At 51.0% G+C, this 25,862-nt stretch overlaps 1 protein-coding gene across 1 annotated transcript in view; it reads right to left on the bottom strand.

Annotated features, from left to right (window-relative positions):
• The window catches only part of PIWIL2 (piwi like RNA-mediated gene silencing 2), a 2,549,426-nt gene that overhangs the window by 521,430 nt on the left and 2,002,134 nt on the right, over positions 1 to 25,862 (bottom strand). The gene's annotated exons all lie outside the window — the stretch shown is intronic.

The following is a 25,862-nucleotide window of genomic DNA, read 5'->3' as shown; positions in this document are numbered from 1 at the left end:
GGCCGTGACCCTGGAGTCCTTGAAGCGTTCCAGCGCGTGGTCCGCCTTGTCACCGAACAGGTGACAGCCATCAAACGGCATGTCCATCAATGTACTCTGGACATCTGCCGAAAAATTGGCGGATCTCAGCCAGGCGTGGCGACGAATCGCCACCGTCGTTGACATAGCTCTGCCTAGCGAGTCGGTCGTATCAAGACCACACCGTATTGAATATTTCGCTGCATCTCGGCCCTCAGCCACAGCCTGACCGAGTTTTGCCCGCACCTCCATGGGGCATTCTGGCAGCAGTTCCGCGACCGTATCCCACACAGAGTGGGTGTAGCGGCCCAAGAGGCAGGCGGTGTTGCAAGACCGCAGGCCCAAACTAATGGACGAGAAGACCTTCTTGCCAAATTGGTCATACCTCTTGGATTCCCGGTCGGGTGGGGCCGACGGGAATGCGGACTGGGAGGTCGAGGCCTGGATCACCAGACTCTCAGGAGTGGGGTGGGTAGACAGGAACTTGGGGTCGTCCGGACAAGGACGGTGGCGCCTGGCCACGTTCCGATCGACAGGCGCACCTGAAGCGGGCCTGGACCACGTGCCCAACAGAACGTCCGACAAGGCTTCATTAAACGGCAGCAGTGGCTCCTGTGGGCATGACTGCGGTTTGAAGACCTCGGTGAGGATGTTAGGCCTCACGGCCGCGACGGGGAGCTCAAGGTGTAAGGCCTTGGCAGCCCTCATCAGCACCACAGAATATGCAGCTCCCTCCACCGATGCCACGGAAGGAGGAGAGATCAAACCAGGGTTAGGAGAGTCGTCCAGACCACTGGCATCCCCCAAGTCACCTGTCCAGTCCGGGTCATACTGGCACTCGCGTGACAGAGGGTCCTCGGACCCCTCCCAACCTTCACCGAACTCTTCATCCTCTCCGTATTCGGAGTCAACGATGTAGACCGGCTCCTCGGGGTTCATGGGCCCCATCGGCGCCGGGACCGGCGTCGTGCGACGCCCGTCCGGCCCCGCGTCCGGCGTCGGTGAAGGTAAGGGGACGGCGCCGCCCGGAGCCGGCGCCGGAGCCCCAGTGCCGCCCGAAGCCGGCACCGAGGAACCGGCGTCGCGCGGAGGCGGAGCCGCGGGCAACCCTGATGGAATCGGCGCCGGGTTGGATGGGCGTCCATCCGGCGTCGACCCCGAAGGCCCTAGCGGCGCCGGGATCGGCGGCGCCGGCGGCGCCGGAATCGGAACATCCGACGGCGTCGAGGTAGGGTCAGCAGAACCGCTAGGGTCCCCGGACGGGTTCACTGGGCCCGTAGGCGCCGTGGAACCCCCCGGAGGAGACAGGGCCCTCATGGCCATGAGGAACGCCTCTATCTCCTCAGGCGTCGCACCGTGCCCAGGGACCTGAGGGTATGGGGCAGGCCGCGCCGGCGACTCTCGCGGAGCCGCGGGGTTGGGGTCACCCGAACCCCCGGCCGCATCGCGTGAGCGTCGGGGGGAGTCGGGGGTACGATGACGACGCCCCGACTTCTTGTGTTTCTTACCTGACGAGGATGACGAGTGGTGTCGACTTCCGGAACGCTCGGCGCGGCCCCGCGACCGCTCCCTCGAACGCTCTCTCGACCTCCGGCCGGACCGGGACCGCTCCCGGTCCCGACGTGGGGCCGACACCCGGAGCTCCAGTAGCTTGCGGGACCGCTCCCGTCTAGCTTTGCTGGTGAGGGCCCGGCAGTCGACGCAGGAGTCCACGTCGTGGTCGGGGCCCAGACACCGGAGACAGAGGCGGTGATGGTCTGTGACCGACATCGTGCGCTCACAGTCATCACAGTGCTTGAACCCAGGCATCCTAACAGGCACAAAGTGATAATAATTCGAAAAAACTTGGTCAAAGACCGGAGTACTGCTCTTCAGATCTGCGTCCACTGGCGCGGAAAAAAGAAGAACCGACGTCAGCGCGCGGAGGCGGCGTCTATATACTCCAGCGACGTCATCACGGCGCACGACGCCAACGACGGACGCGGAGCCGCAGGGGACGCCTGCAGACGACGCCTACCGACGAGCAGGGGTACTGCTACGCAAAAGTTTCCGGATCCAGACTGACGCCTGGGGATATTCTAAGGTAAGGAATCTAACACTAACGTGTTTCTTTCAGATGAACTTAGCAGTTTCTGCAAACAATGTGATTAGTCATGGAAATGCTGACCACTGAATAATGTTAGATTCAGATAACTGGGTCTAACTACTTATTGATCTGCTGTAGGAAAGTGGGCGGCAGCAAAATATTGCAGAATAACCATTTTAATACGTTTTAAGGCAGTATCAAAGACTTTAAAGGAGCATTAAAGAGATATTACTAGATAACCACAAATGAGCAAAAAAACAGTACCAACATATATTCCTCAAGCAGTATAAAAACTACTATAAAGTAAGGATCTGTCTGGTCACGTAAGCAAATGTTAATCACAAATGGATGGAAGTGAACAAATTGTTTATTGCAAAAAATATGAAAAATGTGGCTTATCATTAACCCTTTCGATGCTGATGACGAGCTCAGCTCGTCATCACCCACGGGTGTTGTGTGCTGATGACGAGCTGAGCTCGTCATAGTGCCACTAAAATGGCATTTTCCAGCACTGGGGGGGAAAACGCCCAGCAGCCATGTGGTTAATAAGCTCAATGGCTTGGAATAATGAGCAAAAGAGATCATGATACCAACAGTTATATGAAAAAGCAATAGTTCTAAGTTAAAATCTACATTACCCTAAATAAAACTGGCCTATTGCCCCATTAGAGATAAAGCTTTATGTGGGCATATTGGTAAAAGCAAGCAACAATGCGAGACTATCGGGGGCTCCAGGCTCTTAGTGGGCTCCCTGTCGACAAACTAAAATACAATCCAGTTTTTTGGGGAAGAGCAAACATTACGATTATTAATTGTGGCACTACATATAGCAGTGGTTTCCAGATTCACGTTGAGAGTGTGTCGTCCATCCCTCTAACAGAAAGGGAGATCAGAGAGAGTCTTGTTGTTATAGTATGATAGCGTATTAGATGTAGAAGGGAAGATTTTTGTAAGGTTGCTAATCTAGAAATTGCAGTGTTGAGAGGCTCAAAAACAACTGCTCAAAATAGAACAAACAAGTATCAGATCTATGACCAGTGGTTTGGCACCAACAGTGCAAGTAAACAGAAAGGGTAAACATTGCATGTTTGTTTTCTTGGCTACTATTTGATCTTGGGAAATAACAATAATAGTTATGGCCAAAGCTGAAAGAACTGGTGGGTTGATGAAAGTTTAAGAATAAAGCAATCACTGATCCTAAGACTTGAATGAGGATTATGATTAGTAAGTAAATCTACTACAAGGAAAGGAAACATACTGAAAGCTAAATAAGTTTAGTGTATATGCTGTGGACATGGATCATGGAACAAAGTGAGCAGTGGGTTGGGATCGATTGATTATATATCCAGATAACACACTATTTGGTCCACATTGACAGCACTGGAGATATACAAAGCTCAGAACAAAGTTAATAAATGTAAATAGGCAACAATTCTCATGTGTGGATCTAGTAATTCAAAGTTCAGATGGTCAATTGGAACAAACAGGTTGGAGAAAGTTAGTTGCTATGAATTACTTGGTGCTATTATTGACAGAATGGGGAAAGAAAAAGTCAATTTAAAAAAAAACTAAAATGTAAATTATTATACAACTCAATTATTATGGCTATCCAGTAGCGTAACGAAACATGAGGGGGACCCCCTGCAAACTACGTGGAGGCCCCCTCCCCCGGACTCAGGAGCTTCCAGGCCAGGGTACTGTGCTAAGGGGGCCCCCTGGAGCTCAGCCCTCCCCGCCCCCTCCACACCACGTATGCCTATGCTAAGTCACTGTTGCTATCGTCCATCTTCAATTGTAGAACCACTTTTGAGGGTGATAATGCAAAAGCTTATTCAGAGAATATTGGATGGAGCTGCAATATTCTCTAATAAACTGGATGGCTGACTGGACAAAGCTTTGGTAATCTGCAAAAGGTCCACATTTAGTATTTCACAAATACACCCCACTACCAAATGCATTTGAAAGAGGGGGATGAAAAGTATTCTTTCATCTCGGAAGCTGCTTTTAGAATTTGTAATACTGACCCAACAACGATAATGGGATTGATTGACTAAGGTCACAGATAGAGAAGAAGGAATATCAGAATGGGTGGCTATTTTATTTACTGTCATAGCGACACAGATTTGGACTAATGAAACAATAGCAAGATATAAATTGTGAGTAATTCAGAGAGAATTTAACAACTGATGTGAAAATATCATCAATGCATTAAGACTGTGTTTAGAGAAGCTAAAAAAAAGTAATTGATATCAAAAGACTTGCAAAATTTCAACCACAAGAGTATTTAATGTCCCTGTTAACGGAAATAGTGAGCATATATTTTTAATATTTTGTTTTATTCTTATCCCTTATTCTATTTTGGTAGATACTGAAGAAATAACCTGCAATTGCCCTGCCTTTGTTCTTTGACTTGAGAAAATTAAGGTGTTCAAGCAACTGTAATGAACAAGTAACTTACCTTCGGTAACGCTTTTTCTGGTGGATACAGTATCTGCCTGTGGATTCCTCACCTAGAGAATATCCCCCTGCGTCAGCAACGTTCGGAAAATTCTTTTGTAACTTTTGACGTCACAGGAGCACGACATACGGGCGGCTCCGCTGATTTCACCGACTCCATAATAGGCCTACGCCGGCGTGATGACATCAGTTCCGCCCTTTTTTCCGTGCCTTCGAGGCACACGGACGGACCGACAACAGTAGATATAAACACAGTGTACACAGTACAAAATCGTCAAGGTAAAACACATAGTGTGAATACAACATAGCAAATCATGTACAAAAACACATTTCCTTTGAAGAGAACATGTAAACATTAAAACATTGCCATTATCTCAGGAATAGAAAAGTGGACAACGGGGAGGCGGTGGGCATGTGAGGAATCCACAGGCAGATACTGTATCCACCAGAAAAAGCGTTCCCGAAAGTAAGTAACTTGTTCTTCTGATGGATACATCTGCCAGTGGATTCCTCACCTTGTGAATAGATTCCCACAGCAGTCCCCACTCCCGGAGGAGGGTGTCCACTCTTTTATACCAGAAAGTCCTGAAGGACAGAGCACGCAAAGTGGCCGTCCCTCCTCACTTCGATATCTAAGCAGTAATGCTTCGCAAAAGTGTGGAGGGAGACCAAAGTTACCGCCCTACAAATATCCTCTACAGGAACACCCCTAGACAAAGCAGATGTTGATGACTTTGCTCTAGTAGAGTGAGCTCTTATACCTTCTGGAGGCTCCTTACCCGCTAGGAAGTAGCAGATCTTGATGCATAGTATAATCCATCTTGAAAGTGTGCGCTTGTGCACAGCTCTTCCTTTTCTGCAGCCAGCAAACCCAACAAAGAGCTGGTCATCCACTCAATAGTCTTTTGCCCTATCAAGATAAAAGTTCACCGCCCTCTTAGGGTCCAGGTGGTGAAGTCTCTCCTCCTCCTTGGAAGGGTGAGGGGGAGGATAGAAGGTAGGGAGGGTAATAAACTGCCCTAGATGGAAGGTGTGAGAAGTTGGCCTGATATGCAGTGCTCACTATTCTAGTGATCACTATGCATCAGTCCAAACGACCCTTATGGTGATTGGTTGTAAGTCAACCTTAGACCAGCTATCCTAGTAGCGTGGATACGAGCAGTCTTCGGGCTAAACTCTAGAGGGCGTGTTAAGCCAGCTGTTATACCATCACATATACCCCTTGAACACCAAGTGAAAGGACACCACACAAGTGTTATGAAAATAAACAGTGTATTTATTAGAATCACAACAGCCCTGTACTCTTTATGAGGACAGGGTATTAAGCACACAACAAAACTCTTATGAAAATACTTCAAGTTGCACAATTTACACAAATGCCCGAGGGGCACGGAAAACCATATACTAAAAAGTGGAATGCGAAATTACTAGCAGGTAAGTACTGTACTAATAGGCTTTGGAATCGCTAGGACTACGTTACTGAACCTTCAGATTACTAGTAGGAGGCCTAGGGGACTCGGGTGCAGAGTGTGCACTCTCACGCGGGATGCGGGACAAAGGCTATGGTAGCTAGATTTCACAAAGTTAGTGTTCTCGGGCGAACTCGATAAGGTAGATCAAAAACGACAGTGGATCCTGACCCTTGGATAGTAAGGCTATGCTGGGGCACCGAAATGCCGAGTTTACCTAGCCCAGGGGCTGCAGCTGCATATGTCTCAAAAGACGTCGGGAATCCTCGTAGACGAACCAGGAGCCTGAAGAAAGAAGTTGCTGGCAGGCGACCAGTGAAGATAGTTCGAGTGATCCAAGCCTGGATCGAAGATGGATGACACCTGAAAGCAGAGGGGACCAAGTTCGTGACTACTAGCCAGTAGTCAGGTGGCACCAGGAGGGCACCGGATGGTAGTCACCTCGACTAGGTGAGTGGGCGACGCTGTGCTCTGCAGATCTCACGGACCAGGAGGCGTTGTCGGCGACCAGGATGGAGGTGCGAGCTGTCCCACGATGGATGAAGCAGTCGACGTCGCTGGACCCAGGATTGGGGCAACAAGTCTTGGCAAATTCAAGCCCACGCGGTGGACTCAAAATGGCGTCTGGAGTGGACCAGGAGGGTCCGGGGTGCTCCTCTTTTGGAAGGGAGCAAGGGCCAGTCTGGAGCAACCAGACCAGCAGCAGTGATGTCGTCGGGCGTCGTTCAGAAGGCCACAAGCCAGCGGGCTAGTAGCCAAACAACGCGGTGAGCAGCAAAAAGCAGAAGGGCCCCACGCAGATCGTGGAGATGCTGGGAGGCTGGGCTTCGGTGCTGGAGCTGCTCAGGGTCGGGGCTTCTCGGACCCCAAAGCACTCACCAGAGGATCCCTCGGCGGTCGTGCTGGATAAGAGCTGTGCAGTTCTGATGATGGCCGGTCCCTCGAGGTCTCGTCGCACCTACGGTTCTCAGCTTAGCTGTAGAGGTAGGTAGAGGTCAGAGGTGCCAGGGAAGCCGGGTCTCGTCGTGCTGGTCGGTCGGATTCCTGAGGAAGGACGTGCAGCAAACTGCAGAGTTCTTAGATGGTGCCTGCGGATGCAGGGTGACTACTCCTTAGTCACAAGGGAGAAATCTTGAGAAGAGTCTTGAAGTCCTTTCGTAGAAAGTCGTTTCTTGATTCAAAGATGATCTAATTTGGAAGGGTCCCCGCTCCTGCCTTTATCCTAAAGAAAGGGGTGGGTACGCGACTAGGTCCTGCCCTAGGGGTGGGACCAGGAAGGGGGTGGTTACACCCCTATCCCATGCCGGACTTTCCCCAGGCCAGGGGCTGGTGTGCCCCTGGAACTGGTTCTAGCCGGCAGATGCGTAGTGAGCACTGGGGTGCCACTCAGCAGTCACCTTCCTGTAAAGCCCTGCCTACCCAGGATACACAAAACCCTGTCTGGGATGGTGCTAGCACCGCCCCTGACAGGAAACCCATGGTCCAAGCTCTCCTCGCTGGAAGGACTCCCAGCAGCAGGAGGTCAGACTCGTGTCTGTGGTGGCAGCATCCATTTTGTGGAGCTGAGGCTTCGTTTAACTTTAACCGGGGTTCACAGTTACACACATGTCGCGTCCCTCTAGAAGGGTGGAATGCTAACCCCGTCGCCAGAATTGGCGAGGGGTTAGTATTCCAATTCGTATGACACCTTACTCGACATGTTTTGATAAAGCAATACCAAAGATAGCATTTAACCGCGAGGATTATAATGCACTTAAGAGTATATGGTATGCGTTATCATGGAACAGCTATTAGGACTTGGTTCCGCAAGCTGCAAATGGGCTCAGCTCATGCCAGGGCACCATTTCACACGATTCCAAGCACTCTGCCTTCAGGATTGTCAAGGCCTGCCATAGGAGTGACTGATAGGAATCTGTGTGTCCATTTTTAGGTTTAGATATAGGTATACTATATCTAAAGCAAAGGGTGAGTACACCACCTTGCCCCAGCTGTCGTGCAGCCAGTTGTGTCAGATTTAGATGGCCATCCAGGGGTGGCATAATACATGCTTCAGCCCCTGGTAGGCCCTGGGTACACCTATGCCCTGAGTTACAGGGTCTGATAAGGTGGCCCAGTCCCAATTGGATAGTGCACCTAAGGTACACATGTCAATTTAGTGAGAGAACAGCTAGGCTGTGGGTCTGATTGGCAGGCCCACAGCCAGGGAAAGTCGTAAACCAGTGAAACAAAAGCAAAAAATCTGGGTGATCATAGGATTACAGACCCTACTCTCCTACAGAAGGGAGTTACCACGTTAGGCAGAAAAGCAGCCCTGGTCCTAAGAACCATTCAATCAGCATGAATGGTCAAGAATGGGGGTTTTGAACTAAGAGCTTGAAGCTCACTTACCCTCCTTGCCGAGGTAATTGCAACCAGGAAGACTGTCTTAAAAGATAAAAGTCTCATGGAACACTTGTGCAAAGGTTCAAAAGGAGAACCCATCAAAAAAGTAAGCAAAAGATTCAAGTCCCATTGAGGCACAATAAAGGGAGTAGGAGGAAATTTATTTGTAAGGCCTGTGAGAAGTTGGCCCGATATGCAGCGTTCGCTATTCTAGCGACCACTATGCATCGGTCCAAACGACCCTTATGGTGATTGGTTGTAAGTCAACCTTAGACCAGCTATCCTAGTAGCGTGGATACGAGCAGTCTTCGGGCTAAACTCTAGAGGGCGTGTTAAGCCAGCTGTTATACCATCACATACCCCTTGAACACCAAGTGAAAGGACACCACACAAGTGTTATGAAAATAAACAGTATATTTATTAAGAATCACAACAGCCCTGGACTCTTTATGAGGACAGGGTACTAAGCACAGAACAAAAGCTCTTAGAAAATACTTCAAGTGCACAATTAAAAACAAGTGCCCGAGGGCACGGGAAGTCTAGTGGTCTCGGGCGGACCCGATAAGGCAAGTCGGAAGCGAGGGACTCAGGACCCTTAAGTAAAGAGGCTACACGGGCACCGGAGTGCCGAAGTTACCTAGCCACGAGGGCTGCGGCTGCACAAGTCTTACAGGCGTCGGGGTCTTCGCTGACGAGCCAGGATCCGGAAGAAAAGGAGTTGCTGGCCGGCGACCAGTGATGAATAGTTCGTAGAGATCCAAGCCTGGATCAGAGATCGTTGATACCTGAAAGCAGAGGGGACCAAGTTCGTACTACTAGCCAGTAGTCAGAGGGTACCAGGAAGGCACCGGTTGGCCGTCACCTCGACTAGGTGAGTGGGCGACGCTAGGCTCTGCAGTCTCACGGACCAGGAGGCGTTGTCGGCGACCAGGATGGAGGTGCGAGCTGTCCCACGAAGATTGATGCTGTCGGCGTCGCTGGGCCCAGGATTGGGGCAACAAGCCTTGGCAGATTTCAGGGCCACGTGGTGGGCCTAAAATGGCGTCTTGAGTGGACCAGGAGGGTCCGGGGTGCTTCTCTCAAAGAAGGAAGCAAAGGCCAGTCTGGAGCAACCAGACCAGCAGCGTTGGTTGTCGGATGTCGTCAAAGAAGGGCACCAGCCAGCGGCTAGTGACCAGACAACGTGCTGAGCAGCGAGCAGAAGGGCCCCACGCAGATCGTGGAGATGCTGGGAGACTGCACTTCGGTGCTGGAGCTGCTCAGGGTCAGGGTTTCTCGGACCCCAGAGCACTCACCAGAGAATTGCTACGATGGTCGTGCTGGTTAAGAAAGCGTGCAGGTTTTGATGATGGCCGGTCCCTCGAGGTCTCGTCGCACCCACAGATCTCAGCTGAGCTGACGACGTGGGTAGAGGTCAGAGGTGCCAGGGAAGCCGGTTCTCGTCGAGCTGGGCCGTCGGATCCTTGAGGAAGGACTTGCAGCAAACCGCAGAGTTCTTAGATGGTGCCTGCTGATGCAGGGTGACTACTCCTTAGCCACAAGGGAGAAATCTTGAGAAGAGTCTCGAAGTCCTTTCGTAGAAAGTATTCTTGATTCAAAGATGATCTAATTTGGAAGGGTCCCCGCTCCGGCCTTTATCCTAAAGAAAGGGGTGGGTACATGACTAGGTCCTGCCCTAAGGGTGGGACCAGGAAGGGGGGTAGTTACACCCCTCTCCCCCTGCTGGACTTTCCCCAGGTCAGGGGCTGCGCGCCCCTGGAACTGGTTTTAGCCGGCAGATGCGTAGTGAGCACCGGGGTGCCACTCCGCAGTCACCTTCTCGCAAAGCCCTACCTACCCAGAATACACAAACCCTGTCTGGGACGGTGCGAACACCGCCCTTGACAGGAAACCCTTTGTCCGAGCTCTCCTCGCTGGAAGGACTCCCAGCAGCAGGAGGTCAGACTTGTGTCTGTGGTGGCAGCGTCCATTTTGTGGAGCTGAGGCTTCAGTTAACTTTACCCGGGTTCACAGTTACGTACATGTCGTGTCCCTCTAGAAGGGCGGAATGCTAACCTCATCGCCAGAATTGGTGAGGGGGCAGCATCCCGATTCGTATGACACCTTACTCGACATGTCTTGATAACGCAATACCGAAGTTACCGATATGATACGCGTTATCATGGAACAGCCATTGGGTCTTGGTTCCGCAAGCTGCAACCGGGCTCGGCTCGTGCCAGAGCCCAATTCACACGGGTCCATGCACTCTGCCTTCAGGATTGTCCAGGCCTGCCATAGGAGTGACTGATAGGAACCCGGGTGTCCATTGTGAGGTTAGATATAGGGATACTATACCTAAAGCAACGAACGAGTACGCTACGTTGCCCCAGCTGTCGTGCAGCCAGTTGTGTCAGTTTTAGATGGCCATCCAGGGGTGGCATAATACATGCTTCAGCCCCTGGTAGGCCCTGGGTACACCGATGCCCTGAGTTACAGGGTCTGACAAGGTGGCCCAGTTCCAATTGGGTAATGCACCTAAGCTACACATACAATTTAGCGAGAGAACAGCTAGGCTGTGGGTCTGATTGGCAGGGCCACAGCCCGAGAAAGTCGTAAACCAGTGAAACAAAAGCAAAAAGTCCGGGTGATCATAGGATTGCAGACCCTACTCTCCTACAAGGCCCTTTAGAAACTTTAAAACCACAGGAGTTTTAAATAAAGACGGCTGATCCGGTAGGCAGAGAATTGCCGAGAAGGCCGAAAGATAACGCTTGACTGTTGCTACAGCAAACCCTTGCCGAGCCAAGGAAAGAGCAAACTGAAGTATGTCAGACAATCGAGCCTTCAAAGGGTCAATGGACTTCTCCCCACACCAAGTAACAAATTTAGACCACCTGTAAGAATAGATAGATTTGGGAGAATCACGCCTGGCCGATAGAATGACACCCACCCCGTCATGTGGGAGAGAAAAGGAATTCAGGTTGCCCTGTTCAATCTCCAGGCATGAAGGTGTAAGGTCTGGATGTGGGGGTTTAGAACCTGCCCCTCCATCTGAGAGAGGAGATCTGCCCTGAGAGGGAGACGGAGAGGCAGGCACGAGGAGAGGTGGAGAAGATCTGTGTACCACACCCTTCTTGGCCAATTCGGGGCGATCAATATGACTTGGGCCCGGTCTTGGCGAATCTTCCTCAGAGCCCGAGGAATCAAGGGTATGGGGGAAACGCGTAAAGGAGTTGTGAGCCCCAACTCAACTGAAACACGTCCCCCAAGGCTCCCTGCATCGGAAACTGGAGACTGCAGAATGACGGGCAGTGAGCATTCTTGTGAGTGGCGAACAGATCCACCTGAGGAGTTCCCCACGTCCGAAAGACGTGACGAACTACCTCTGGATGAAGCCTCCCCTCGTGGTCGGCCGGGAACCTCCGACAGACTGTCTGCACGCACGTTCAGAACTCCGCCCAGATTTGTCATCAGACAAATCGGATGGTCCTGAACCCAGGACCAGAGACGCAGAGCCTCTCTGCAGAGACACTGCGACCCCACTCCTCCCTGCTTGTTGACATACCACATCGCAGTGATGTTGTCCGTCAGGACTTGAACTGACCGACTGCGAAGGGAAGGGAGGAAGGCCTTGAGTGCTAGACGTATTGCCCGTAACTCCAGAAGGTTGATGTGAAGCAAAAATTCCGCTGGAGACCAAAGACCCTTGAGCTCCAGATCCCCCAGATGAGTACCCCACCCTAGAGTGGATGCATCCGTTATCACCGTGGCAACCGATGGACGCAGATGGAAAGGCTTTCCTTGAGACAGATTGCCCTCCACGCTCCACCAAGACAGATCCGCCTCAGCTTCTCTGGAGATCCCCACAGACTCCCTGAGCTCTCCGTTGTGTTGATACCACTGCCTGCGGAGGCACCACTGGAGTGCCCTCATATGCCAGCGTGCATGGTTGACCAGCAGAATGCAGGAAGCCATCAGACTGAGCAGACGTAGGACTTCAGGACTGGAACGACTGCTCCATTGCAAAATAAAGGAATAATTTCCTGTATGTCGAGAATCCTTTGTGGTGGAGGGAATGCCCGACACACAGTGGTATCCAGTACCGCACCTATGAACAGGTTGCGCTGGGAGGGCATCCCTGACCCCTTTCCTGCTCCGGAACCACCTCAATCGCACCCTTTCTTAACAGTGCCAGGACTTCCTCCTGCAGAAGCCACAGGTGGTCCTCCGAGCAAAAACCTTGGTAAGGAGGATAATGTGGGGGAAATTCCTGAAAGGGAAGTGCATACCCATTCTCTACGAGATTGAGAACCCAAAGGTCCGATGTAACCGATTCCCAATCCTGCAGAAAATAGGTAAGCAGGCCCCCACAGGACCCGCATGATCCGGAATGGCGGATCTAGGGCTGCTTTGCTGTTGTAGGAGGGGGGTGGGTGGAAGAGGAGGAGGAGGAGGAGGAGGCCTGACGTCCACGAGGACGAGCTCTTTGTCTGCCCTTGTATGATTTATACAATGGGTTTTGCTGCTGCTGCTGTGTCTGCTTATAGGGACGAAAAGAAGATCTTCCGAAGTCCCTGTACCTTCTGCTCACAGAACCTCTAATTTGCAATCCTAAAGACCTGGCTGTTGCCCTGCTGTCTTTGAACCTCTTCAATGCAGCATCAGCTTTTTTATCGAAAAGGCCTGAGCTGTCAAAGGGCAAATCCATTAAAGCAGTCTGAACATCCGTAGAGAACTCAGAAGTCTTCAGCCAGGCAGCCCTTCTGGTGGCAATTGAAGACCCCATGACTCTAGCCACTGAATCCGCGGTGTCCATACCACTCGGTATGACCTGCCGAGTAGCAGCCTGCGCGTCAGCAACCACCTCATTAAAAATGTTTCTGTCCTCTTCAGGAAGTTTAGGAGACAATTGCTTAACAGTATCCATCAACGCATGGATGTAACGACCCAGTAGGCAAGTGGCATTTGTAGATTTAAGGGCCATGCTTCCTGATGAAAATACTTTTTTTGCAGATTTGTCCTGCTTTTTGGAATCCTTATCACGAGGTACCTGGGGAAAAGTGTAGGAGAGTAGGGTCTGCAATCCTCTGATCACCCAGATTTTTTGCTTTTGTTTCAATGGTTTACGACTTTCTCTGGCTGTGGGCCTGCCAATCAGCCCACAGCCTGGCTGTTCTCTCTCTAAATTACCACATGTACCCTAGGTGCATTTACCAATTGGTACTGGGCCACCTTATCAGACCCTGTAACTCAGGGCATAGGTGTACCCAGGGCTGCCAGGGGCTGCAGCATGTATTATGCCACCCCTGGCTGGCCTCCTAAATTTGACACAACTGGCTGCATGACAGCTGGGGCAAAGTCGTGTAATCACCCTTTGCTGTAGATATAGTATACCTATATCTAACCCTAAAATGGACACACAGATTCCTATCAGTCACTCCTATGGCAGGCCTTGACAATCCTGAAGGCAGAGTGCTTGGAATCGTGTGAGATGGTGCTCTGGCATGAGCTGAGCCTGTCTGCAGCTTGCGGAACCAAGTCCTAATAGCTGTTCCATGATATCGCATACCATATACTCTTAAGTGCATTATAATCCTCGCGGTTAAATGCTAACTCTTGTATTGCTTTATCAAAACATGTCGAGTAAGGTGTCATACGAATTGGAATACTAACCCCTCGCCAATTCTGGCGACGGGGTTAGCATTCCACCCTTCTAGAGGGACACGACATGTATGTAACTGTGAACCCCGGTTAAAGTTAAACGAAGCCTCAGCTCCACAAAATGGATGCTGCCACCACAGACACGAGTCTGACCCCCTGCAGCTGGGAGACCTTCCAGCGAGGGGAGCCTGGACAAAGGGTTTCCTGTCAGGGGCGGTGCTAGCACCGTCCCAGACATGGTTTTGTGTATCCTGGGTAGGCAGGGCTTTTCAGGAAGGTGACTGTTGAGTGGCACCCCGGTGCTCACTACGCATAGGCCGGTCAGAACCAGTTCCAGGGGCACACCAGCCCCTCGCCTGGGGAAAGTCCGGCATGGCAGAGGGGTGTAACCACCCCCCTCCTAGTCCCACCCATAGGCAGGACCTAGTCACCGGGTCAGCCCCCTTTTTTAGTATAAAGATGGGAGCGGGCCCCCTGTTCAAATTAGATCATCTTTGGAATCAAGACCCGACTTTCTGCGAAAGACATCAAGATTTCCTTCTTCAAGATTCTCCCTTGTGGCTAAGGAGTAGTCACCCTGCATCCGCAGGCACCATCCTAAGAACACTGCGGTCTGCTGCAAGTCCTTCTTCACGAATCCGACGACCCAGCTCGACGAGACCCGGCTTCCCTGGCACCTCTGACCTCTACTCACCTCTACAGCAAAGCTGAGAACTGTGAGTGCGACGAGACCTCGAGGGACCGACGATCGCCAAGACTGCACGACTTCTTTGCAACAAGCCCACCGTGTGCTCCACTGGTGAGTGCTTTGGGGTCCAAGAAGCCCCAACCCTGAGCAGCTCCAGCACCGAAGATCAGCCCTCCAGCATCTCCACGATCTGCATGGGGCCCTTCTGCTTTTGCGTGCTCACCGCGCTGTGTGGCTACTGGCCGGCTGGCTTGTGGCCTTCTACACGACGCCCGACGACATCACTGCTGCTGGTCTGGTTGCTCCAGACTGGCCCTTGCTTCCTTCTTCAAGAGAGGCACCCCGGACCCTCTTGGTTTACTCCAGACGCCATTTTGAGTCCACCGCGTGGGCTTGAATTTGCCAAGGCTTTGTTGCCCAATCCTGGGTCCAGCGACGCCGACAGCTTCATCCATCGTGGGACAGCTCGCTCCTCCATCCTGGTCGCCGACAACGCCTCCTGGTCCGTGAGATCTGCGATCACAGCGTCACCCACTCACCTAGTCGAGGTGACTACCATCCGGTGCCCTCCTGGTGCCACCTGACTACTGGCTAGTAGTCTCGAACTTGGTCCCCTCTGCTTTCAGGTGTCATCTTCCTTCGATCCAGGCTTGGATCCATCGAACTTTCTTCACTGGTCGCCTGCCAGCAACTTCTTTCTTCCAGGCTCCTGGTCCGTCTACGAGGATTCCCGACGTCTTTTGAGACCTATGCAGCTGCAGCCCCTGGGCTAGGTAACTTCGGCCTTTCGGTGCCCCAGCATAGCCTCACTATCCAAGGGTCAGAATCCACTTTCGTTTTCCTCCTACCAGGTCGGGTTCGCCCGAGAACACTAACTTTGTCTTTACTAGCTACCATAGACTTTGTCCCGCATCACGCGTGAGAGTGCACACTCTGCACCCGAGTCCCCTGGGTCTCCTAGAAGTAATCTAAAGATTCTATAGTCAAGATCTAGCGATTCCAAAGCCTATTAGTACTGTACTTACCTGCTAGTAATTTCGCATTCCACTTTCAGAGTATATGGTTTTCCGTGCCCCTCGGGCATTTGTATATACTGTGCTAACTTAAGTATTTTCGTAAGAGTTTTGTGTTGTGCTTAGTACCCTGTCCTCATAAAGAGTACAGGGCTGTTGTGATTTAAATAAATACACTGTTTATTTTCATAACACTTGTGTGGTGTCCTTTCACTGGGTATTCAAGGGGTATATGTGTGGTATAACAGCTGGCTTAACACGCCCTCTCGAGTCTTTAGCCTTAGACTGCTCGTATCCATGCTACTAGGATAGCTGGTCTATAAGGTTGACTTACAACCAATCATCAATAAGGGTTGCTGGACTGATACATAGTGTTCACTAGAATAGTGAGCACTGCATATCAGGCCACCTTCTCACATTGGTGAGCAGCGGTTGGGATTTGAGCTTGCTGTTGTTTTACCACACGTATCCTAAGAATATCTTGTTGAAAGATCACATAAGTACTTCAGGTACATATAACTTAGCTTAGAATACTCTGAGTTCTACTGAACCAGCTGTTGCAGCTCCTCAAGGCTTAGCACACCTTGGCTGCAACTCTTAGCAAGGGATCAGTAGGCAAACACATAGTGTAGGTAGGTGCATCACTTACACCACACTAGAAACAGTATGTCAGACAAAGGAGGAAACTCTGAGTCTCCCCTTATGTCAGTGGACCCTCCACAGGTCCTCCCTTCCAGATATACTGTGCTTAGCTTCCATGAGTTACGACAGGTGTGTACCTCTAGGAAGATAAAGCAGGGGTCTAACCCCACAACTTCCTTTCTGATTGGTCTCTTAGAGACTTATGATGCCAGAAAAGCTGAGAAACTTCTTAGCTCTTCTAATCCAGATGGAAGCATGCCTCCCCTTGAGGGAACCAGAGGAGACCCTGACCTAATCCACCTCTCAGCTGAGACTGAAGAGGGGGAGGAGGATGAGGATCCCTCTGGGGATGAGGCAGATAAGGGACAGGTAGAAGTCAGCAGACTAACCAGGTCCAACTTAAGCAGACATGAGATTGGTACTGGGGGACCCCTGGGGCCACTCTCAGGTCAGCTTAACATTGGGAATGGACGAGCCAGATCTCTCTCAAGAGGCTCTGGCAGATCTATTCAAACCAATGGCTCTCAAAGCTCTTCTCACAGAGGGATGACTTCCCCTCAGAGGAGAGTGTATGAAGCTAAAGAAAGGGCAGTCAATCTGAGGATTGAAAGGGAAGAACTTGCCCTGGCCAAAGAGAGGCTTGCCTTTGCTAGAGAGCAACAGTTAAGTAGGGTAGTCCCCACTGGTGGCAGCATTGTACCTAGCAATAGGGAAAGGAGTTTTGATACAAAGCACCTGGGTAAGATAGTGCCCCCCTTTAAACAAGGGGATGACATCCACAAATGGATTACTGCTTTGGAGAGGGCCTGCACTGTGCAGGGTGTTCCCCAGAGTCTGTGGGCAGCCATCTTGTGGCTCTCCTTTGAAGGTAAAGGAAGAGACAAGCTCCTCACTACTAGAGTGGAGGATGCTAACAATTACCAAATCTTGAAAAATACACTGATTGATGGGTTTGGCCTAACCACTGAGCAGTACAGGTTGCTGTTCAGGGATACCCAGAAAACTCAGTCTCAAGATTGGTCTGATTTTGTAGATTGTGCCACTAAGGCTTTGGAGGGCTGGTTGCTGGGCAGTAAGGTTACTGATTATACAGGATTGTACAATTTGATCATGAGAGAACAAATTTTAAACAATTGTCAGAACCAGTTGTTGCATCAGCATCTTGTTGACTCAGATCTGACCTCTCCCCAAGAATTGGGAAAGAAGGCAGACAGATGGGTCAGAACAAGAGTTAAACAGAACCAGGGCCAGAATCAAGGTGGTCAGAAGAAAGCAGACAAGAAGGGTAAAGATTCTAAGGGGGAACAAAATGACCAGAAGTCTTCGACAGGTCACCAACAACCCAAAGAGGGTGGGGGTCAGGCTCCCCAAAAGAAGAAAGAAGGCCAATTTAAAAGGTGGTGCCAATACTGCAAAAGTAAAACTCACTGGTTTAGTGAGTGCACCAAGAAAGGAGGAGGGCAGGCTCCTGCCACTGCAGCCCCTAAGGCACCTGTGACCCCTAGTACAGTCAGCAGTGGTAGTGCACCTCCCAAGGGTTTAGTAGGGTTAACCCTGGGTTCTGAGGGGTGTGACAACTTAGTTGGCACACTCACTCAGGCTGTCCTTGTTTGTACAGGGGATGTGGATATGTCCCCTGATATAAGTCCCAATACTTTGGGCAAATACAGACAGACACCTTTCATTAATGGAAAAATGTCTCAGGCCTATAGGGACACTTGTGCCAGTGTCACAATGGTGACACCTAACTTTGTGGACCCTGGACAGATCATGCCAGGTACATAATTCCTGGTGACCAATGCAAGCAATGTCACTACCAATCACAGTATGGCAATTGTAGCTTTCTCCTGGGGAGGGGTAACTGGCCAAAAGAAGGTTGTAGTTAGTTCAGACCTCCCAGTGGATTGTTTGTTGGGCAATGATTTGGAGTCATCACAATGGTCAGAAGTGGAGCAGAGGACTCACATGGAAATGTTAGGCTTGCCAGCACATGTGTTTGCTGTGACCAGGTCACAGGTCAGGAAATGCCCCACTGAACAGGTGCTGGATCCTGGAACAATGGACCAGACACCTTCCAAGAAGAAGAGCAGTAGGGTTAAGGCTGTGCCTTCCCCCTTGCCCCAGGTTGTGGATCAAGTCTCAGAGGAGGCTGACCTACAGGAATTGAGGGAAACTGAGCCTAGAGAGTTTGAACTTGATCAAGTTGAATTCTTGGGTTCAGGGGGACCCTCAAGGGAAGACCTGGGGAAGGACCAGTTAGACTGCCCTTCTCTTGAACCCCTCAGACAGCAGGCTGCTGCTGAGACTGCTGGGAACGCCACAGGTACCCACAAGGTATACTGGGAAGATGGACTCCTGTACACTGAAGCAAGAGACCCCAAGCCTGGCATGACCAGGAGGCTGGTTGTACCCTTGTCTCAGAGAGGTTTCCTCCTTACCTTGGCCCATGAGATTCCCTTAGCAGGTCACTTAGGCCAGACAAAGACTTGGGACAGGCTTGTCTCACACTTTCACTGGTCTCACATGAATGAGGATACCAAGGAGTTTTGTCGCTCCTGTGTCACTTGCCAAGCCAGTGGTAAGTCAGGTGGCACAACAAAGGCCCCCCTTATACCAATGCCTGTGGTGGGGGTGCCCTTTGAAAGAGTGGGGATTGACATTGTTGGTCCAATGGAACCCCAGACAGCATCAGGGCACAAGTTTATACTGGTGGTAGTGGATCATGCCACCAGGTATCCTGAAGCTATTCCACTTAGGACCACTACAGCACCTGTAGTGGCAAGGGCCCTAGTTGGAGTGTTCTCCAGAGTGGGCTTCCCTAAGGAGGTTGTCTCTGACAGAGGTGCAAACTTCATGTCAAGCTACTTAACTGCTATGTGGAAGGAATGTGGTGTCAACTACAAGTTCACTACAGTCTATCATCCACAATGCAATGGGCTTGTTGAAAGGTTCAACAGGACCCTAAAAGGGATGATTCATGGACTACCTGAAAAGCTCAGGCGTAGATGGGATGTCCTGATTCCCTGCCTTCTGTTTGCTTACAGAGAGGTCCCACAAAAGGGGGTTGGCTACAGCCCTTTTGAACTTTTGTATGGGCATCCTGTGAGAGGCCCCCTGTGTTTGGTGAAGGAAGGATGGGAGAGACCTCTCAAAAAGCCTGCAACCAACATAGTGGACTATGTACTTGGTCTCCGCTCCAGGATGGCTGAGTATATGGAGAAGGCATCTGAAAACCTTAAGGCCAGTCAAGAACTTCAAAAAGCTTGGCATGACCAAAAGGCTGTCCTGACTGTTTACCAGCCTGGACAGAAGGTGTGGGTGTTGGAGCCAGTGGCCCCAGCAGCACTCAAAGACAAATGGTCTGGGCCCCACACAATTCTTGAGCAAAAGGGAGAGGTCACCTACCTGGTGGACCTTGGAACTCCCAGGAGCCCCCACAGGGTGCTCCATGTCAACAGGCTCAAAGCATATGTTGACAGGAAGGACATGAGCTTGCTCATGGCCATAGATGAGGGACAGGAGGAAGAGAGTGACCCTCTCCCAGACCTGCTCACTCAGAATCCTGATGATGGGTCAGTAGATGGTGTTGTCTTTTGTGGCAGCCTCTCTGAACATCAACAGAAAGACTGTAAACAGGTTCTTCAGTCTTTCAGACATATGTTTTCTCTGACACCCAGTCAGACCAATTGGTGTACCCATGAGGTTGACACTGGTGACAGCCTGCCAGCTAAGAGTAAAATCTACAGGCAGCCTGATCATGTTAGAGACTGCATAAAAAGTGAAGTGCAGAAAATGTTGGAGTTGGGAGTCATTGAACCCTCAGATAGCCCTAGGGCTAGTCCAGTAGTTCTAGTGCCAAAACCTCACACCCAGGGTGGTAAGAAAGAGATGAGGTTCTGCGTAGACTACAGGGGTCTCAATGCAGTCACTAAGACTGATGCCCACCCAATACCAAGGGCAGATGAGCTTATAGATAGATTGGCTTCTGCCAACTACTTAAGCACATTTGACCTGACAGCTGGGTATTGGCAAATCAGGTTAGCTGAGGATGCCAAGCCCAAGACAGCATTTTCAACCCCTGGTGGGCATTATCAATTTGTGGTAATGCCCTTTGGTCTGAAAAATGCACCTGCCACCTTCCAAAGGTTGGTGAATCATGTTCTCACTGGGCTGGATGACTTCTGTGCAGCATATCTAGATGATATTGCTGTCTTTAACTCCACCTGGGAGGATCACCTGGTCCACCTGAGGAAAGTGTTAGAGGCTCTGCAAGCTGCAGGCCTCACTATCAAGGCCACCAAGTGCCAGATAGGGCAGACACAGGTTGTATACCTGGGCCACCTTGTAGGTGGAGGCCAGGTTCAGCCACTGGAGAGCAAAATACAGTCAATCAGGGACTGGTCTCCTCCAACCACCCAGACTCAGGTTCGAGCTTTCTTGGGCCTGACTGGTTACTACAGAAAGTTTGTCAGGAACTATGGATCAATTGTGACTCCATTAAATGAACTGACAAGTAAGAAAATGCCAAAAAAGGTTCAGTGGACAGCAGGCTGTCAAAAAGCATTTGATGACCTAAAGCAGGCCATGTGCACAGCACCTATCCTTAAGAGTCCAGACTACTCCAAACCATTCATTGTCCAAACAGATGCTTCTGAGTTGGGTGTGGGAGCTGTTCTATCTCAACTGAATTTTGATGGTCAAGACCAGCCCATTGCTTTTATAAGTAGAAGGCTGACCCCCAGAGAGAAGAATTGGTCAGCTATTGAGAGGGAGGCCTTTGCTGTGGTTTGGGCCCTGAAGAAGCTGAGGCCATACTTGTTTGGCATTCACTTCAAGATTCAGACCGACCATAAGCCCCTCTTGTGGCTAAATCAGATGAAGGGTGAAAACCCCAAACTGCTTAGGTGGTCCATTTTCCTACAGGGGATGGACTTTACAGTGGAACATAGACCTGGTACTGATCATGGCAATGCCGATGGGCTCTCCAGATATTTCCACTTAGAACAAGAAGACTCACCTGGTCAAGGTTAGCTTATTGTCCCAAAGTTTGGGGGGGGGGGTCATGTAGGAGAGTAGGGTCTGCAATCCTATGATCACCCAGATTTTTTGCTTTTGTTTCACTGGTTTACGACTTTCTCTGGCTGTGGGCCTGCCAATCAGACCCACAGCCTGGCTGTTCTCTCTCTAAATTACCACATGTACCCTAGGTGCATTTACCAATTGGTACTGGGCCACCTTATCAGACCCTGTAACTCAGGGCATAGGTGTACCCAGGGCTGCCAGGGGCTGCAGCATGTATTATGCCACCCCTGGCTGGCCTCCTAAATTTGACACAACTGGCTGCATGACAGCTGGGGCAAAGTCGTGTAATCACCCTTTGCTGTAGATATAGTATACCTATATCTAACCCTAAAATGGACACACAGATTCCTATCAGTCACTCCTATGGCAGGCCTTGACAATCCTGAAGGCAGAGTGCTTGGAATCGTGTGAGATGGTGCTCTGGCATGAGCTGAGCCTGTCTGCAGCTTGCAGAACCAAGTCCTAATAGCTGTTCCATGATATCGCATACCATATACTCTTAAGTGCATTATAATCCTCGCGGTTAAATGCTAACTTTGGTATTGCTTTATCAAAACATGTCGAGTAAGGTGTCATACGAATTGGAATACTAACCCCTCGCCAATTCTGGCGACGGGGTTAGCATTCCACCCTTCTAGAGGGACACGACATGTATGTAACTGTGAACCCCGGTTAAAGTTAAACGAAGCCTCAGCTCCACAAAATGGATGCTGCCACCACAGACACGAGTCTGACCCCCTGCAGCTGGGAGACCTTCCAGCGAGGGGAGCCTGGACAAAGGGTTTCCTGTCAGGGGCGGTGCTAGCACCGTCCCAGACATGGTTTTGTGTATCCTGGGTAGGCAGGGCTTTTCAGGAAGGTGACTGCTGAGTGGCACCCCGGTGCTCACTACGCATAGGCCGGTCAGAACCAGTTCCAGGGGCACACCAGCCCCTGGCGTGGGGAAAGTCCGGCATGGCAGAGGGGTGTAACCACCCCCCTCCTAGTCCCACCCATAGGCAGGACCTAGTCACCGGGTCAGCCCCCTTTTTTAGTATAAAGATGGGAGCGGGCCCCCTGTTCAAATTAGATCATCTTTGGAATCAAGACCCGACTTTCTGTGAAAGACATCAAGATTTCCTTCTTCAAGATTCTCCCTTGTGGCTAAGGAGTAGTCACCCTGCATCCGCAGGCACCATCCTAAGAACACTGCGGTCTGCTGCAAGTCCTTCTTCACGAATCCGACGACCCAGCTCGACGAGACCCGGCTTCCCTGGCACTTCTGACCTCTACTCACCTCTACAGCAAAGCTGAGAACTGTGAGTGCGACGAGACCTCGAGGGACCGACGATCGCCAAGACTGCACGACTTCTTTGCAACAAGCCCACCGTGTGCTCCACTGGTGAGTGCTTTGGGGTCTGAGAAGCCCCAACCCTGAGCAGCTCCAGCACCGAAGATCAGCCCTCCAGCATCTCCACGATCTGCGTGGGGCCCTTCTGCTTTTGCGTGCTCACCGCGCTGTGTGGCTACTAGCCGGCAGGCTTGTGGCCTTCTACACGACGCCCGACGGCATCACTGCTGCTGGTCTGGTTGCTCCAGACTGGCCCTTGCTTCCTTCTTCAAGAGAGGCACCCCGGACCCTCCTGGTCCACTCCAGACGCCATTTTGAGTCCACCGCGTGGGCTTGAATTTGCCAAGGCTTTGTTGCCCAATCCTGGGTCCAGCGACGCCGACAGCTTCATCCATCGTGGGACAGCTCGCTCCTCCATCCTGGTCGCCGACAACGCCTCCTGGTCCGTGAGATCTGCGATCACAGCGTCACCCACTCACCTAGTCGAGGTGACTACCATCCGGTGCCCTCCTGGTGCCACCTGACTACTGGCTAGTAGTCTCGAACTTGGTCCCCTCTGCTTTCAGGTGTCATCTTCCTTCGATCCAGGCTTGGATCCATCGAACTTTCTTCACTGGTCGCCTGCCAGCAACTTCTTTCTTCCAGGCTCCTGGTCCGTCTACGAGGATTCCCGATGTCTTTTGAGACCTATGCAGCTGCAGCCCCTGGGCTAGGTAACTTCGGCATTTCGGTGCCCCAGCATAGCCTCACTATCCAAGGGTCAGAATCCACTTTCGTTTTCCTCCTACCAGGTCGGGTTCGCCCGAGAACACTAACTTTGTCTTTACTAGCTACCATAGACTTTGTCCCGCATCACGCGTGAGAGTGCACACTCTGCACCCGAGTCCCCTGGGTCTCCTAGAAGTAATCTAAAGATTCTATAGTCAAGATCTAGCGATTCCAAAGCCTATTAGTACTGTACTTACCTGCTAGTAATTTCGCATTCCACTTTCAGAGTATATGGTTTTCCGTGCCCCTCGGGCATTTGTATATACTGTGCTAACTTAAGTATTTTCGTAAGAGTTTTGTGTTGTACTTAGTACCCTGTCCTCATAAAGAGTACAGGGCTGTTGTGATTTAAATAAATATCCTTTTATTTTCATAACACTTGTGTGGTGTCCTTTCACTGGGTATTCAAGGGGTATATGTGTGGTATAACAGCTGGCTTAACACGCCCTCTCGAGTCTTTAGCCTCAGACTGCTCGTATCCATGCTACTAGGATAGCTGGTCTATAAGGTTGACTTACAACCAATCATCAATAAGGGTTACTGGACTGATACGAAGTGTTCACTAGAATAGTGAGCACTGCATATCAGGCCACCTTCTCACAAAAAGCACCTGCAGATCTTTTAGAGCAGGCAGCTTGCACAACCAAACTCTCCGACAAGGGATGAGTGGACAAAAATTCAGGGTCACCAGGAGCCACTCTATAACGCCTTGCAACGGCCTTAGAAACCGCAGGAGCAGTAAGAGGTCTACTCCACACCTCCAGGATAGGGTCAGTCAGAGCATCAGTAAATGGAAGTATAGGCTCAACAACAGATGAAGGAGAATGGAGGACTTCAGTCAGAATGTTCAATTTATACTCCGCAGTGGGCAAAGTCAAATAGAGTAAATCCGCTGCCTTTTTAATAACAACATGATAGGGTGCCACATCTTTATAAGGAGCATCCGACACAGAGGCTAATTCCCAATAAGGGGACAGTTCAAGACCCTAAGACTCCTCTCCTCCAAAAGGCGCTGGGCTTCACGCCTTGACCTCTCCTTCCGAAGCGACGTCGTCGGATCCGGAATCGACTCCGAAGGGGCCGGAGCCGGCGTCAAACGCGGAGCGGGAGCCGAACTTCGAGTTGGAAGATCTCGAGGTCGGTCCGGAGCCGGTGAAGCGGTGAACGGCGTTGATGACCTCGGCGGTGCCGAGAGATGCCAAGGCGGAGTCGGGGCTGGCATGAAAGACGCCGGAGCATAAGCATGGAGGACTCCCAAATTGTATGCCAACGGACCCCTGGGACCAGTCGGTGATCCAGAGGGGTACATGGCTCTCGCATAAACACTATACATGGTGTTTAAAAAATGCGAAGGATCCTGTCCTGGACCTGGACCCGGAAAGGAGGATAAGCACTCAGCGCCTGCTCCTGGGGAGGCTGCCCCGGAATCGACTCCTCTTGTTCCTCGGGTTGGTGAACCGGAGTCGTCGAGCCCTGAGGGAACAGGAACCACTTCCTCCTCATGTTCTGTAGACTGAGATGGAGCCGGAGAAGGATTAGATATCGGAGCCGGTGAATGCTCCAGCACCTCCAATGGTAAGGCCTCACCTTCAGGATTCCGCTCCGGAGAGGGAGATACCATGTCCTTACGATGTCGTCTACCAGAGGACTTCGCCCTCAAATCCAACTCCTTTCCCGAATGGTGCCTTGATCCATGCTTCCTCTTCTTATGCTTTTTCTTAGATGACCTGGAAGCATGTCCCGAAGTCGACTTCGAAGCCGACCTCGACCGGGACCTCGACTTCGAGCGCCTCGATCTCAAACTCTTCTTGGCCCCTTTACCTTTTAATTTGGCAATCAGGAGTTTCGCCTCACGTTCACGAAGAGCATTCAGATTCATTTTCAAACCGGATCGACAACCTTGGAAGTCGTGATCTGAACTCTGGCACCATATACACTCGTCATGCGGATCTGTGATGGACATCATTTTTCCGCATTCACCACACAGCTTAAAACCAGTCTTCTTAGACAACAGCACGACAGAAGACAGTGACCACTGGAAAGATACAGAAAACCTACAATAGTAAAAAAATTACAATCAACGCAACAGAAGATCCCTCGAAACCGTTAGCGTCAACGACGCGGAAAAAAGGGAACTGATGTCATCACGCCGGCGGATGTCTATTATGGAGTCGGTGACGTCAGCGGAGCCGCTCGCGATGTCGTGCTCCTGTGACGTAGTCCACGCCGGCGAGCTACAAAAGAATTTTCCGAACGTTGCCGACGAGGGGGATATTCACAGGGTGAG

The sequence above is a fragment of the Lissotriton vulgaris genome, chromosome 11 (genome assembly GCF_964263255.1).
Source record: "Lissotriton vulgaris chromosome 11, aLisVul1.2, whole genome shotgun sequence".
Lineage (NCBI taxonomy): Eukaryota > Metazoa > Chordata > Amphibia > Caudata > Salamandridae > Lissotriton > Lissotriton vulgaris.
Note: the sequence above shows the minus strand (reverse complement) of the source record. Positions and strands in the feature narration are given on the sequence as shown.